General features: G+C 39.5%; 1 protein-coding gene across 4 annotated transcripts in view; it reads right to left on the bottom strand.

Annotated features, from left to right (window-relative positions):
- Positions 1 to 16372, bottom strand: part of VSNL1 (visinin like 1) — a 102097-nt gene that overhangs the window by 84615 nt on the left and 1110 nt on the right. For 3 of the 4 annotated variants that reach the window (XR_007130417.1, XR_007130418.1, XM_047747180.1), the window contains exon 1: positions 15441 to 15810. The exons of the other annotated variant lie outside the window; for it this stretch is intronic. The gene's annotated coding sequence lies outside the window, so the exon portion shown is untranslated. Of the gene's footprint in view, positions 1 to 15440; positions 15811 to 16372 lie in introns of those variants that run through there. 4 annotated transcript variants of the gene reach the window in all.

The following is a 16372-nucleotide window of genomic DNA, read 5'->3' as shown; positions in this document are numbered from 1 at the left end:
GGTCTGTGAATGGGTATGAATACCAGCCTTGGAAACTGAATAGTGTATCTTTCATATATCATTGCATTATTTTTCAAATGTGTGTCAATGCTATTGCTATTAATAATGTAAACTTTAAATGTGGATTTTAAACATTGTTGAATTCAAAGTAGTTATTTGTTGCAATGGGTTCTTTCAAAGCAGCTAAGAATGAAATTAAACTTACTAACCTTGGGAGCTTGAAAAAGTTGTTGGCATTGAAGAGAAGTCCCAGAATTATAAATAGTGGTGGAAAAGATTAGGACATGTAATACAACCTGTAAAGACTGGAGAAAACCTCAATAGGTTCGAAATGAAACACAACAGACTCCAATAATAATTCCATAAGCTGAACGTATTGCAGACCCCAATGACTGGGTGAGAGGGTTTGTTTTATTCTGATGAGTATGCCTATTTAGAACAAGGTAACTTCCAGACTGCATTCTTAAGAGTCACAAAAAAAAAGAATAGATATTTGGCATCGGTTTTCTTTTTTTTTTTTAATTTTTTTAATTAACATATAATGTATTATTAGCCCCAGGGGTACAGGTCTGTGAATCGCCAGGATTACACACTTCATAGCACTCACCATAGCACATACCTTCCCCAATGTCCATAACCCAACCACCCTCTCCCTGCTTGGCATAGGTTTTCTATCTGAAGATTTGTACCGTTATCAACCTAGTTGCTCATGAACACAGTTCTCTCCTTATCTTCACAAATACAGTCATGTTCCTGTATGAATTACCTGCTACACATCTCCCAGAATCCATGCTGCACCATTTTAGAACAAGCCAATATCACCTATCACTCCTCACCTGGGTACTACAACTCCTTCCAAACTGGTCTCCTAATTCATTCTCCAGGAAGATCATTTGACAATTCAAGTCTGATCAAGCCACTCCCTTTGAAAAATCTTCAATAGCTTCTCACTGCTCTTAGGATGTAGTAACAAGAAGAAGAAAAAAAAAATCCTAACATTCCTTGTAAGATTCATGGCAACCTGGAAACTGGCTGCTTGCTACTAATTCTGCAGCCTCATCTAATGCCACTTGTCAGTTTCTCACCGGGTTCACTGTCAAATCCACGCACATGATATGACCCATGAGTGGAGCCCTCTTTCTGTGAGCCTCTCTTCACCTGGCTAACCTCCACTCCCACTTAGGATCCGGGCATAAATCTCATTTTGACTCTGTCCTGGATTCCCTGGACTAAGTCTCTTTGTTATGCATGCCCAAAGGAACATAATCTTCCCTTTTTTCCAGGCTGATCAGTTTTTAATCACCTGTTTGCCCTGCCTTTCCATACCATAAGCTCCATAAGAGAGTCTTCTTACTTCTAAATATTTCCAGGACAGGGCTTGGCCCATAATAAGCGCTCAAACTCTGTTAAAATGGCTTAATCAGTTCAGGATTTTTGAGCTGGATTTTAACTGTCATATTCTTACAGAAGAAATTTTGAGCCCCAAAGAGACAACCTCAGAAACCTATTGAAAACAAATTTGCTCTTCCACGTCCAAACTTTCTTAGTACATAATCTATACTTCTTGTAGTGAAGTATCACATTCAACTGGCATGTTTTAATCTAAAACTCATCTGTGGGGCGCCTGGGTGGCTCAGTGGGTTAAAGCCTCTGCCTTCGGCTCAGGTCATGATCCCAGGATCCTGGGATGGAGCCCCGCATCGCATCCGGCTCTCTGCTCAGCGGGAAGCCTGCTTCTCCCTCTCTCTCTCTGCCTGCCTCTCTGCCTACTTGTGATTTCTGTCTGTCAAATAAATAAATAAAATCTTTAAAAAAAATAAAAAAAATAAAACTCATCTGTGAACCAGGCATCATGATCCAGATACAGAAACTTGTCTTCTGAAGTTTACTAAAATATACTGCACGTTTCCATGTTAATGACATCTTTTAACATAATGACATCTTTTATGCAATCAAATATGCCTACTCTTTTATAGTTTCTTGATTGCTTATTCCCCACTATCTCTAGGTTACAAATACATCACCTGGATTTTCCTCTAAACCGTTAAAAAAAATTGAAGTCTTTACTCTATCTGGAATACATTTTATATAGTGTGAGATAGGGATCTAAATTTCTGTATTTCTAAGTTGTGCTAGTGCCATTTATAAAATAAACTACACTCTTCCCATTAAATTAAAATGGCACTTTTGTTGGTAATTGAGTACATCTCATAAAAAGTGAGATATCTCGGGGCGCCTGGGTGGCTCAGTGGGTTAAGGCCTCTGCTTTCAGCTCAGGTCATGATCCCAGGGTCCTGGGATCGAGCCCCACATTGGGGTCTCTGCTCGATAGGGAGCCTGCTTCCCCCTCTCTCTCTGCCTGCCTCTCTGCCTACTTGTGATCTCTGTCTGCCAAATAAATAAATAAAATCTTTAAAAATAAATAAATAAAAAATAAAATAAAATAAAATAAAAGTGAGATATCTTTGTAGAATATTTACTTTGTAAAAATACTCTGTTTGCCCATTCCTATGTTAATTTGACTATAATTTGACTATAATGTTTGTATTCCATATTAATTTGACTATAATGTTTGTATGTTCTAACATCTGGTAATGCAAGACTACATTGACTATTAATTTTAATACTTTTCATGACTATTCGATTTTGAGAATGTAGTGTTCCAGATAAACTTTAAAACCAGGTTAAACAATATAAATGATGACTACAGTGAAAGAAAAAACAAAAACCCTGTGGCATTATAATTATTATATATTACATAAATATGATGTTCCATATTATCTTTTCATTTGTTATCATATTTTCTGTTCTTCAGTAAGATTTTTTAGTTATGCTCCACAAGGCACTTTGCCTTTCTTATAATTTTTAATCTTAAATATTTTATCACCTTGGTTGCTATTATACATAGAATATTTTTTCCACTTTTCATTTCTGAATTTTTTTGATAGACTAAAAGAAAAGACTGTTTTTGTAATTTAATTCACATCCAAACTCCTTATCAAATATTCATTATTTTTAATTTTTACTTCAGTCTTCCAATTTTCTCTATATATAGTCAACAAAAAACAATAATTTAATCTTTTTCCAAAATTTATTCAGCTTATTTCATTTTCTTATCATATTGCTTTTGCACAAATAAAGAATAGAAGTATTTAACCTTTTCTGAGACAAGGCAAGATATAAACATATAGACACAAATCTGCATCTATTCCTGAGAAATTGACTCCTTGCTAGACTTTTGCTGTACAGAATGTCTTTAAAATTCTGAAAATGTAAGAGATTTCCCTATGAGATTCAGTACTAGTAGATAGAGCTGGAAGGATGTTAGAGACATGCTAGCCTGATCCCACTCTTTTTACCTATAAGGAAACCAATGCCCACCAAGAGAAAGTGATTTGATCAAGTAAAGCTCAGGCAAGAATACAAGATTTTCTGGTCCCTGAGACAATGTTCTTTGTAAAAGTGTTGATGATTACAACCTTAAACATGAATTTAAGACATTATTATTTTTGTGCTGATTTTTAATATTATATTGTTTTTATATTACAACTATAACTAAAGAACAATTTAAAAATATAAATTAAAAAATTTTTCAAGATTTTTATTTATTTGAGAGAGAAAGAGAAAGAGCATGAGAAGGGGGAGGGTCAGAAGGAGAAGCAGACTTGTTGCTGAGCAGGGAGCCCAAGATGGGACTCAATCCTGGGACTCCATGATCATGACCTGAGCTGAAGTCAGTCACCTAACAAACTGAGCCATCCAGGCGTCCTCTAAATTAAAATATTTATTAAGACTTTAAATTTTTGTTACAGTTAGTTTCAGTTTGCTTCAAGATTCATTTCCTTCTTTTACCCCAGTGATAAAACCCCTAATTTTTAGCAGTAGTTTTGCTGAATGTGACTAAACTCTGGTCAATGGCACGTATATCAATTTTGGGTATGGCACAGGGAAGTCCTTCAAAGGGAAGGGGTATGTTCTTCATCACCCCTTCCTACTTCTAACTGATGGAGGCTGCAACCATACTGGACCATGATGGAAGCCACACGCTAAGAAGGGCAGGGGTAAAAGGCAGAAGGAGTCTAAGTCCTTGAGATTTTGTGAAGCCCCTATCAGCCCTGGACTGCTTACTTCTGGATTTATTTATATGGGTGAGAAGTAAGTTCTCTTATTTAAGCCCTCGTTATTTGGGATTTTCTATCATTTTAAGCTGGATCTAATACTAGCTGTAAAGTAAATTATAAGGTAGAATAACAAAAGTGTAAATGCAATATCTTAAAGATGATCTCTAAGTTCTGGCTCAAAGAACAAAGAAGAAAAGAAACAAAGCATAACAGATGTTTGATATCAGAATTCTGATTATCGGGCTGCCTGGGTGGCTCAGAGTGTTAGGTATCTGCCATCAGTTCAGGTCATGATCCCAGAGTCCGGGGATAGAGCCTGGCATCATCAGGCTCCCCACTCCCCTCCTCTGCCCCTCCTCTGCGCATGCTCCCTTCTCTCTCCCTCTTTCTCTCTCTCAAATAAATAAAATCTTAAAAAAAAAAAAAAAGAATTCTTACTATGGTCTCAAGAGCTTTGAATTTAAAATATTTATCATAATAATACTAGTGCTAATAATAATAGCTGTGTATTGAGTACTGCAAGGGGACAGTGGGAAGCAATCAGGAAAAGAGCTCTAATGTCAGTCTCTGCTGTTGTCACTTATTGTTATGTGATTGTGGGCTTGTCACTTGCTGTTTCTAAGTCTCCATTTCCTCATCTCTATAATGGGGACAATAAAAATTCTTAGCAAAGGGGCACCTGGGTGGCTCAGTTAAGTGTCTGACTTCATCTCAGGTTATGATCTCAGGGTCCTGGGATTGAGCCCTAAATTGGGCTCCCCACTAAGCGGGAGTCTGCTTCTCTCTGTCTCCTTCTGCTCCATCCTGCACTTGGGCTCACTCTCTCAAATGAATAAAATCTTTTAAAAAAAATTCTTAGCATGAGTTGTGAGCATCAGATGAATACATGCATGTAATTAAGTCAATATAACTTAACCGTATGTAGTATTATTGATTAAAAACACCATTACTACTCACCTCTAAAATCCATCAAATAACTATGTGGCAATATTTATAATTTAATCAGTAGGATAATACTGCCACATAGGTATCATTATCTAAATGTCATAGAGAAAATGATTCATATAATTCAGAATAATTTGTGACACAGCCTGATTACAAAATCCATATTTCTTTTCATAACATCAGGCTAATCTTATTTGATCAAAATTCTATAACCTTTTAAAACATTACATCAGACACATGAACTTGAAAGTGTTTCCTGCCAGTACCGCATACTTTGTTTCCTGCTCCCTCTATCATAATGGCATCCCTGCTCCCCTTTGCTCATCGTCTAGCTAATTCCTACAGGTGCCCCTGCCTCCCAGTTTTACAGGCATTCCATTACATAGTTCCACTCATGTCCTTCTAAAGCAGCTTTACCAGCTGGGGTCCTCAGAAGACACAGAGATGGTAACCAGCATAATTTAACAAAATTCCTGAGCAAACTTTGGAAACAAGGCCAAACAAATCTCAACGGCTACCAGGTTCTCTACAAGAGGAACACTCAGACTCAATTCACACGTGCACTAGGAATATCTGAACGTGGGATGGAGGAAGCATTATGTCCCTCAAAAAAAGTTTCCACAAAACTCTCCGAAGGGCAATAACTATCAGGGTCATTGAAATATTTCCTTAAAGAGACAAAGTTGAGGGGCAACTGGGTGGCTCAGTGGGTTAAAGCCTCTGCTTTCGGCTCAGGTCGTGATCCCAGGGTCCTGGGATGGAGCCCCGCATCGGGCTCTCTGCTCAGCAGGGAGCCTGCTTCCCCCTCTCTCTCTGCTTGCCTCTCTGCCTACTTGTGATCTCTCTCTCAAATAAATAAAAATAAAAATCTAAAAAAAAAAAAAGGGACAAAGTTGAAAATGTCCTTACTACAAAATTTAAACCACCTTCCCTTTCAACTCTGCCACCTCGAGAATGAGCAAACTTTCAATAGGCCTTTCTTTTAATACCTTTTCCTAAGTACTGATTTGTTCTAAAGCTATTTGCTCTTAAATATTTTGCTTAAAAATGTGAAACGATCGATGACGGTATTTGAGCTTATTGTACATGTATGTATATGTGTGTGTGTATGTGTAGTACTCCCTCATCTCTGCTTTGAGAACCATTCTCTGCTCTTAGCCAATGTGCATTAGTGATTAGTGTGCTCTTCTACAAACACCCAACCAATGAAGGCTCTGATAGGTTAATCCTGATTCAAACGTATTCTGCAACCTTTATTACATGCGCCACTAACACTTCCCCTTCTGCCATATACTGGGTGTTATATGATGGACATTTATTTGACGAACAACAGATGGACTAAGTGATAATATTAGACTCGGCCAAAGAAGTGAAGTAAGGCCGTCATGGGAATGTGTCACAGGTGATGGAGGCATCTCAGAGAGAAAGGTGAAGGAAAGAGAGGATTAAGGGCAGGAGACAATTAAACACTGGCAGACGTCCTCTGACATTATTTATGAAGCATTCCATAAGTCATTGGCATGGGAAGGATTGTTCATTAACCGAACATTAGTCATTGGAAGCTGGGGGAGCTTTAGCAGGAGGCATGTCTGAAATAAATGGAAGAGTTTCCCAAACAGATGCAGAGCACAGGTCTAAGCTAGGACACTGACTCAGTTAGGATACTTTTTCTAGGACCACACTCACCAGGCTCCCTAGGATATGTAGGTATTAGCTACTATTTAACTACCAGCAAATTAGAACACATACTTAGAAAGAGCAGAACATAGAACAGGAGACTTAGATAAACGATGAAATGCAGACTGAGGAGAATGGCAGGAGGAAAGGTAGAGGTCCAGAATGGGAGGAGAATGATTTACTTTGTGCTAAGCTCTTTTAGGTGGTATGTGTGTATGTATATATATGTTATGTATATGTGTGTGTGTATGCATACCTGTATATACACATATATATGGTCTTCAACAACCCTATAAAGCAAATAAATATATTATTCCCATTTCACAAGTGAGAAAATGAGCCCCCCCCCAAATTAATTAGGACCAGCATTCCTACCTAGTTCTATGAATCTCCAAGACTCTTACTACCCAAAAGAGCCTCAGAATGTATGAATAACTTTTATAGATTTCAAAGAGAGAAAAGGATGTACTTTTTTAACCACAGGTTAGAAATATATTTGAAATTCCCTAGTAAATGAAGCAGGAAATATGGGGAGAGGAGAGAAAAAGCTGAGGAGAAGAAAAATGGGTCTTAGAAGAGCTAAAGAAAAGAAGACCATTTTGGATTTGTGTGTGTGTGTGTGTGTGCGCAGAAGGGTTGGAATCAAGTTTTCAGCTCAGTAGTTAAGAAGGGTTGGGAGATATACTTTCCTTATCATAAAAGCCCTGGGAGGAAAGAATGAAAGACTAGATCACATAAAAGTCCTCCCACAGACAGGCATTGAAAGGTAAGTCATGAAATTAGTTTGAATTATAAGGGAGGTGAGGGGAGAGTATTAGAAATTCCTTTTTTGGAAGGTAATAAAGGATAGAAGTGTGATAGTATGATATTTAAATCAAAAGGAGGGGCGCTCTTGAAATGTTTTTGTTCAAGTCCTATGATTCATTGGAGGCTTGAGTGGGAGACAAGGGTCACATTGTTCAGTTATAGTAGCACTCCCTGTTTCCCCAAAAGATACATTCCAAGACCACCAATGAATGCCTGAAACTTCAGATAGGACTGAACCTTAGATATACTATGGTTTTTCCTATACATACATACCTATAATGAAGTTTAATTTATCAGTTAGGCATAGTAAGAGATTAACAAGGGTAAGTAATAATAAAATAGACTAGTTATAACAATATACTGTCATAAAAGTTATGTGAATGTGGTTTCCCTTTCTCTCAAAAAATCTCATTGTACTGTACAGATCCTTCTTCTTGTGATGATGGAGCTGATAAAATGCTTGCATAATGAGATGAAGTGGGGTAACTGTTGGAGGCATGTGACTTAGCATTAGCCGACTGTTGGTCTTCTGACCACTCATCAGGAGGATCATCAGCTTCTGGAGCTGGGTTGACCAGGGGTAACTGTACCTGTGTAGAGCGAAAGTACAGATAAGGGGAGACAAGTGTACCTTGAAAAATAATAGATGGTCTTAAAATAGATTCAATAAGTTAACAAATGTAAAAATGTGCTCTTAGTTCCATATTCTGTTGGGTCCAATTATATGCTGGTATTATACGGCAGGGGGATGATAGTAAAGAAAAGCTCTAATGGCAAGGAGGTGCACTGAAAGAAAGAATGAGAAAAATATTAGTTTGAGGTGTCAGTGTAGGCTTTTCTTCCAGAAACTCTCTTTTCTATGCATCTAGGCCACCTTTCTATTTCACTTGACTTAGTGAATTGCGTTTATCTGTCTTCCTAGGCATTAATTCCGTCAAGATTGGGATTGTAACATATTTAATGTTGATTGCACAGTGACAACACTGTACTTGGCACATTCACTCCCTAGACACTTGTTTTACAAGGTAGGCTAGGCACTGTCGAATGTTCTCTGCTTTCCATAGCTCGACACCTCCCTTAGAGGTTCCACTACGAATGTGGGTTCTACTACAACTCAAGAGAATAAAATGGTTTCAGAACACTTGATTTCTCAGGAAAGGAATGATAGTAACTATCATTTACTGCATTTTCACAAATGAAACACTATGTCTTTATACATGTAGTCTTTCATTTTCTGTTCAAGAATCCTGTGAATTACTATTTTAAATGGAAAGTGAGGCTGAGAGTTTGAATCACTTATACAAGGTCATTGAACTAATAATCTGTGGAACTGGGGTTTTATCTAAGGGTATCAAGCTTGAAAACTCTGATACACATTTCCTACCCTACTTTCTTTTGAGCCAGTTAAAACCTTGGAGAGGGCTGAGGAATTCTCCCATTCACAAACTAAGAATGAGTAAAGATTAAATGGATGATTTTCATCTCTTTGAGGAAAGATTACCTTTATAAACATTTAAAAGAAAAGCTAAAATTTTGTATAGAATTTAAACTGATTTCACAAGTTCTTTTTTATTTTGTATAGAATTTCCTATATTAGCAAGAAAACAAACATCAAATGCCTTCGGTATAAATTTCAAAACTCTTGAATTTCTGGAATAAACAAAATTGATGGTCTTCCATTAACTCATAACACCAATTGCCAAAGGATTCCAACAAACGGAAACTGTTAACTGAAAGTTGCACTTGCATGGCACTATTTGGTACCTTAAAATAAAATATATTAATAAGCATGTTAACTTTATTGGTAATGCTTAATATGCCTTCAATTGGGCATTTAGGATTGGGTTTCAAGAAATCAGAAATAAACACACTAATCACAAATTAATAAAACCAACACAAAATATAAAATACCAAGGACTCCTGCAGCACCACAGTCTACTATTTTAAGAATCTCCTATTGCAATAAAATATGAAACAACAAAAATATTAGGGTCTAGCTATTTGGGTTAGAAAAAAAATCCACCCTGGCTCCAAAGCACATTTAACATGTTAATCATTTGCAAAAATCTATTTATATTCAGCTCCTCAAAGGCTCTTTCAGAGTCTAAGCGATAATAAATAAAATCCAAACAAAGAAGAGAAAAAAAAATTAAACTGAAAGATTTCCATTTTCAGAAAAGTCCTTATATGAGCAAGAATAAAGAAAAACCAAATTCACTCTATAGATCTGTAATTACTGCAAGTACATTTAACCAATATGTTAACACGTTGCCTTTTATGAGTAATACTTCATAAAAATGAGATCATTTTAATTAAGAGAGCCCTACTTTCTATAAAAAGTTCAGTAATTATTACGTCACATATACTGAGCTTGAAGGCCAGTCGGTGAATGAAATGAGAGTGCTCCAAGTCTTAAGGGTAATTTAGAACAAAAGGAAATAGACTGTTGACCTGAAAATAATCCAATAAATGGTTATAAATGCAGTGCATTGTCTTAAAAAAAAAAATAAACAGTTGGTGGTTACCCAGCAGGTCATCTGTGCTAGAAGCACAGTGAAGTAAGGCAGTGGAGAAATCCAGAGAAAGCATAAGAATCATGACAAATTACCTAACTTGTTTGCTTTAAGTTAGCTGGTAAGGGTATAGAACATCTTCTTTTTTTTTTTTTTTTTAAAGATTTTTATTTATTTATTTGACAGAGAGAGATCACAAGTAGACAGAGAGGCAGGCAGAGAGAGAGAGGGAAGCAGGCTCCCTGCTGAGCAGAGAGCCCGACGCGGGACTCGATCCCAGGACCCCGAGATCATGACCTGAGCCGAAGGCAGCGGCTTAACCCACTGAGCCACCCAGGCGCCCAGAACATCTTCTTAATGTATTCACAGGCACCTTATTATTAAAGTGTCAAACCTCTGTGAGGATTCTTGACTAATTTGCTATTCCATTTCTGTTTCATTCATTAAGTAGTTTCTGAAGCACCCCCAGGATCCCCATTTGTGAAGTTCTCAATGAACCAGGCTGGGAGAAACTCAAACTGTTTTGACTCACTTAAGGGAGCATAAATTATCTTTAGAAACAAACTGTAAATGAGGACTGTACCGTTGTGGTCCCTTCACAGTGTGAACATGTTAACCTAATTCCATAGCACAAGAGACCCATAATTCCATAGCGCAAGATACTACGGTACACATAGCTACCATAGTCCGGGTTTAGATTTCCTTCTTGACCTGTTAATATCAGTTCTTGTAAATAGGTAAAAATAACTTATATTTTGACTTATTAAGATATAGAAGGAGGAGTGCCTGTGTGTCTCAGTCAGTTGGGTATCTGACTTGGGGTTTTAGTTCAGGTAGTGGTTTCATGGGTCCTGAGATCTAGCCACAAAATAGAGACACACACATAGTCGGACTCCACACTCAAAGGGGAGTCTGGTTGGGATTCTCTGTCACCCTCTGTCCCTCCACCCACTTGAGTGCTCTCTCTCTCTCTCTCTCACTCTCGCTCTCTCTCTAAAATAAATAAATAAATAAATCTTGAAAAAAAGAGAGATAAAAAGAGAAATATTCATGGATTAAAATGAACTCTTAAAGATGTTATTATAATGCTTTTATATTTTTAGTGAGAACAAATTATATAATAACCTTTAATCTACTTTTCCTTTTAGTAACATAATAATATTGAAAGCAATGTAAATTGTGCCTATTTTTAGTGAAAATAATTTAATTTCTTGATGTAATTAACAAGGTGCATACAACTGATTCTTGGAACAAATATTAAATATACTTGACATATCTTAATATCTACTATAGAATATCTACTATAAAAGACATTGTACAAATTTTATGGAAATATGAAAAGCTTATGGGCTTTGGGCTGTGCTATCATATTGTAGATATGTCTTTGAGATGAAAATGCTCCTTGACATACTGCACTTTTTATGTGTTCGAGGGATGGATTAAGTAATTTATATGGATCCCATCCAGTTCCTTTACTCTATTAATTACGTGAATTAGCCACTGGGACAGTAGAAATACCATTTGTTAACTTATTTGTGTACCATTTGATACTTTTGGAAAATTGACAATTTATACCTACTAAATGTAATTGAGATGGACATTGTTAATTTCAACCTTAGACTAAACTGAATGTGACCCATTCTTTAAGAAAAACCGTCCAATGTTCCTAAATATTTACTAATCTAAGGAGCATAGGTAACACTCAATACAAAGAAAAAGACCTCCAGAGTGACATTAAAAGGTATTACTCTCCTGAATTAGGTTACTTGTTTGATATTGATATTATATTGTCATTTTATGAAACTCCCCAAGGAGGTCCTCAGTAATGTTTGGAATCCAAACCTATATGCAACCCCGACAGAAAATCTATAGCTTGCATGGGACAACATTTCTCATCGTGTTATCCCATTACAGATGAGATTCACAGCATAGCAAATGAAAGCTGGGTCTCGGCGAGTCTCTGCCTAGGCTACCTGGTGTTCAGAACAGTCTGGCCATGACTATTTTCAGAACGGGATAGTAAGACCAGGTGACATTTGTTAGAGACAGACTCTATCCAAGACAGAGCTCAACCCAATTTGGCAAAGGTTTACCATGAAGGGAAGGGTTAAATTAAATTGTTAATTGGTGGGGTCCCTGGCTGGCTCAGTCAGTAGAGCATGTGACTCTTGATCTCAGGGTTCTAGGTTCAAGCCCCATGCTGGAGGTAGAGATTACTTAAAATAAATAAAATTTTTAAACACTTGTAAATTTTTGAATGTTGAGGAACTCACCTCCATGCTTCATCAAAAACTTCCAAGAGTATTTAACTCATCTTTCAAATGAAAAAAAAAACTTAGACTGTCTTCCTCAAGCCTTCCCTAATGCTTCAGCTTTTCGCAGGTAGAAATTCCTGGCATTCCCCTGAAGGGGCCATCTGTGGTGGTTGTGCTATCTTTCTGAGGGTGTGGGAGATTACATGTTTCAAAAAGGAACGGGAGGGCTTGGATTACCTTTAAAAGGCCTAGAGCTTTACTGTCTTGGCATTCGGGAGAGAAAATGAGGGAGAAACCGAAAGATTGAGAGGAAAAAAAAAATAATAAAAAGAAGGAACGAGAAGAAGGCCCAGGTAGGCAGGTAGGATTGCTTGCTTTGCAGTCTCAGTGCCGCAAAACAGAGAAGGAAGCTGTGCAAGTACTTTCCGAGCCCTAAAGCCTTTGCAAGCGACACTGCTGTCCTCTCTAGCGCCCACTTCAGGCTGAGCTGCTCCGGCCTTCTTCTTTCAGTCTTCCTGCTCTCCACCCCTCCCCTTCTCTGCAGGTGGCTGCATCTGGAGGATTTCCATGAAGGCTGGGGAGGGTTAGGCATCTTGGATTTGCCTTCTGCCTTCTAGGAGCCAGAGGAGAGCTGGCAGAACCCATTGTGTGTTCACACTGCAGCTGCCTCACTCCGGTAGGTCTCAGGCCCTGCAGCTTCAGCAGTTTTGGAAGATGCAGGATGGGCAGAGGAGCAAGGATGGTGCCTGCAGTGTCTTAGAGGGCTGGAGTCCATTAAGGATGAGAGCATGGAGGAGATGGAGAGGGGCCGGCCAGTGCTCAAACAGCTCAGGTCTCTCAGCTCAGGTCTCTCGAAAAAAAAAAAAAAAAATCCAAGGATTCCAAACAAATTTACTGACTTGCAGAGGAGGCCAGGAAGGCCATGTTAAACATTGAATAAGGTGGGTATGTTGGAGGGGAGAGACAATACGAAAGAGATAGAAAGTGACCTTACAAGAAAGGAGAAATGATATAGTGTGAAAAGGAATCCTTGGGATTCTCTTGAAAGATGTGCTGGGGACCAGACAATTGTTTATTTAAAGACTTTAGCAATGTCACTGAGGATGCTGAAAGTGTAGGGAGAAGGGAACATTTCCATCCCCATTACTCTGTTAATTGTTTATTTCATAGACTAGAAGTTAATTGATTCTTCCAAGCTCCGTGGTGTGGGGCCTCAGTTTCCTCATATATAAAATAAGGGGTTTGGACTAGATGCTTTTGAAGGTTTCTGCCTGATGTGACTCTGTCAGCCTACAAGCTAGGGTATCTGATATTAAACATCTCTGAGTTTTAGTGCCAGATTCCCCATTCTTCCTGCACTACCCACTTATCAATGCAGTGTAACAACACCTGCACCATTCATGAAGCAGATTCCAACTCTCAGCGATGACAGGGAGAATGGTTCAATTATGACAAGAGATTGATCCTTCTGCCCTAAGTAAGGGAAGGAAGAACCAGTGATTTACATTTTGGGTTTCCAAGGAGAGAACATTCTCGAATTTTTTATTTCAAATTTTATCCATTGTAAATTACAAATTCCTTTGAGGTGTTCGAAATATTTGGACTGCCGAAAGGGCCAAAGGGCTAAAAAATGAACTGCCTTATTTAAAGGAAAATTTATGTCATTACGGAAATTGAATCTGCTTTTTCCATGGAAATCCAACTCACACTGGCCATGCTCTTCTCTTGTCTGCCTACCTCATGCCATTCTGCCAACTGCTTCAGTGCAGCATTTTCTGGAGTTACTAAACACCCTAGCTTCATGAGAGTGCACTTACGCGTGAAGTATACAGTGATACAGGAACCCCCCCCCCCCACCATACACATGTAAGCAGTTCAGGTGATAGTGGGGATAAAATATGTTTTCACAAGAGTTTCCTTTTTCATTTGCCTCAACCTGAAATTCCTTTAATTTAAAAAAAAAATCGGTATGTAGAAATATAACTCCTTCCCTCCTCTTGTCTTCAAGTGAGATGTGACACACAGATAGTATCCACTTGTGTTTTCTACACCCACTAGCATTTCCATTTCATTTTAGTCTCCAAAATATGGGCAGGAGCACAACTCTAGAAAAATGGATTCCCACTCTCCCATCTCACAGGGCACTGATCCGTGCAGCGCTCAGCACTTGTACGGAGCCTCACCATTTCCTCCAACCCCCAGCCCCATTCACCAGTGCCCGCGGTTTCCACAGGGGGGTTGACCTTGCAAAGACCCCGCTTCAGCTTCTGGGCAAGGAACAACCCATTTTAACTCAAAACACAAAACGACCTTTTCTCCTTTAAAGAAACACCACCAAATGTAACACATCTGGGCTTACATTTCTCAACCCTGTATACCAGAATGTGAACACGGGATGAAAAGGCAGGTAACTAGTTTGGCTCTGACAGTTCCCATTCAGAGGCTCTGAGACTCAGACTCTGTCGAAAACGGCTGACTGTGTGATTGTACATCCTTCCCTTTTTGCCCATTCACCGTCATGACGAAAAATCAAAACCGAAAAATTATCTTCTCGTTTCTAAATACTAGGAAATGTGCTTCTTTTGCGCCTTGCTCCGTGGTTCTGAACACGAACATCCCGCTCGGAAACCAACGCTGATTTCCACACCGCATCTCGTCTACTCAGTTTCACTTAGCAAACACCTTCACTGCTCTTCCACGGTGAGAAAAATGGTGCCCCAGCCCCACGGATGACAGGTTGGTACTTGACTGCAACCGCTCAATAGTTTTATCAGCAACCGGAAAACTTCACAATTGCTCAATTAGCTACTTAAATCCGTGTAAGGAAATCTGTTTAGGCTTACACTAAAAAAACACCTCTGTTTCACCTATCTTAAATCCAGCCTTAGATAGTCCCCCAAACACGCCGCATATAAACTCTCCCCCTTCCCCCACCCCCATTATCCCAAAAGATCCCCCCCGTTGACAGGCAACACATTCAGATGGCCAGCATTAACCAAAGCAATTGCCACCATGCATTCAGAGGCATCTATGCAAAGTATGTGACAATAGCCAAAGCATCTCTCAGACAATTGACTGTACTACACATGCAGAAAGGAACGAAGATTGCATTTTCCACTTACAGTTATAGCGCTGCGCACGGTCACTTAACGAAAATGATAAAACTCAACAGTTCTTTATATATATGTATAATTCAGATAAACGGTTAAGCCGTCTCTCTGTGCGGTTCTCTCGCGCTTTTTTTCTTTTTTCTTTTTCTTTTTGGCTTTGGAGCTCTAGGCTGCTTAAATTCCTCTTGGATCGCGCCTCGCAAGCCCAGCCGCCGCCGCAACAAGCTCGGGTAAGTCTCTGCTGCAGCTTGGGAATCCCATAGAAAACCTAGGGTCCCTGGAGCTGGATGCGCAGGCGCGCGAGCCGCCGAGTCTCGAGGCACCCCCCTCCTCTTCCCCTCCTCCCTCCTCCTCCAGCTCCGCAGCCCCAGCTTGGAGAGCTCTGGAGCCGGTGACCAAAAGCAGCCTGGCATTGGCGCATGCTCAGTTGGAGGGGCTCGGAGTTCTCGCGGGTGGATTCCATGTCTCCAGATTTTAGCAGAAACTCAAAAGGAAAGTACATCGGAAAAGAGAGCCAGACTACCAAAGCAGCCTGCACCTGGGCAGGCGGTAGGGAGAGCCGGTTGGGCTCACCACACCCCGCCGTTATGAAGTCTGATGATGAAGGCTAAGGCCAGAGATGGGACACTTGGAGCCTTCTATTCCCAGGGCTCCCAGCCCTAGAGGGCCCTCGGCCCACCTTTTGTCAGGTTGGAAGGTGACGGAGAAAACTGCAGAAATCCTATTCTCGAGATGAAATTGTATCCCCAGCTAGCTCTGAGCATATGTACCCCGCTCCCTGTGAAGGAGTGGTTAGGGTGGCCACTTCTCTTGGACCATTTCATCCTAGGGTCTTAACCTGGGAGTAGGGGGAGCCGGGCCTTCTCGTACCCCAGTACCCAGGACCGTCCTGTCCAGAGAGGCTGGAGAAATGTATGTTGGAAGGAGGCTGGGTCCGAAGTTTC

The sequence above is a fragment of the Lutra lutra genome, chromosome 9 (assembly GCF_902655055.1).
Source record: "Lutra lutra chromosome 9, mLutLut1.2, whole genome shotgun sequence".
Lineage (NCBI taxonomy): Eukaryota > Metazoa > Chordata > Mammalia > Carnivora > Mustelidae > Lutra > Lutra lutra.
This window is presented reverse-complemented; position numbering and strand designations above follow the sequence as displayed.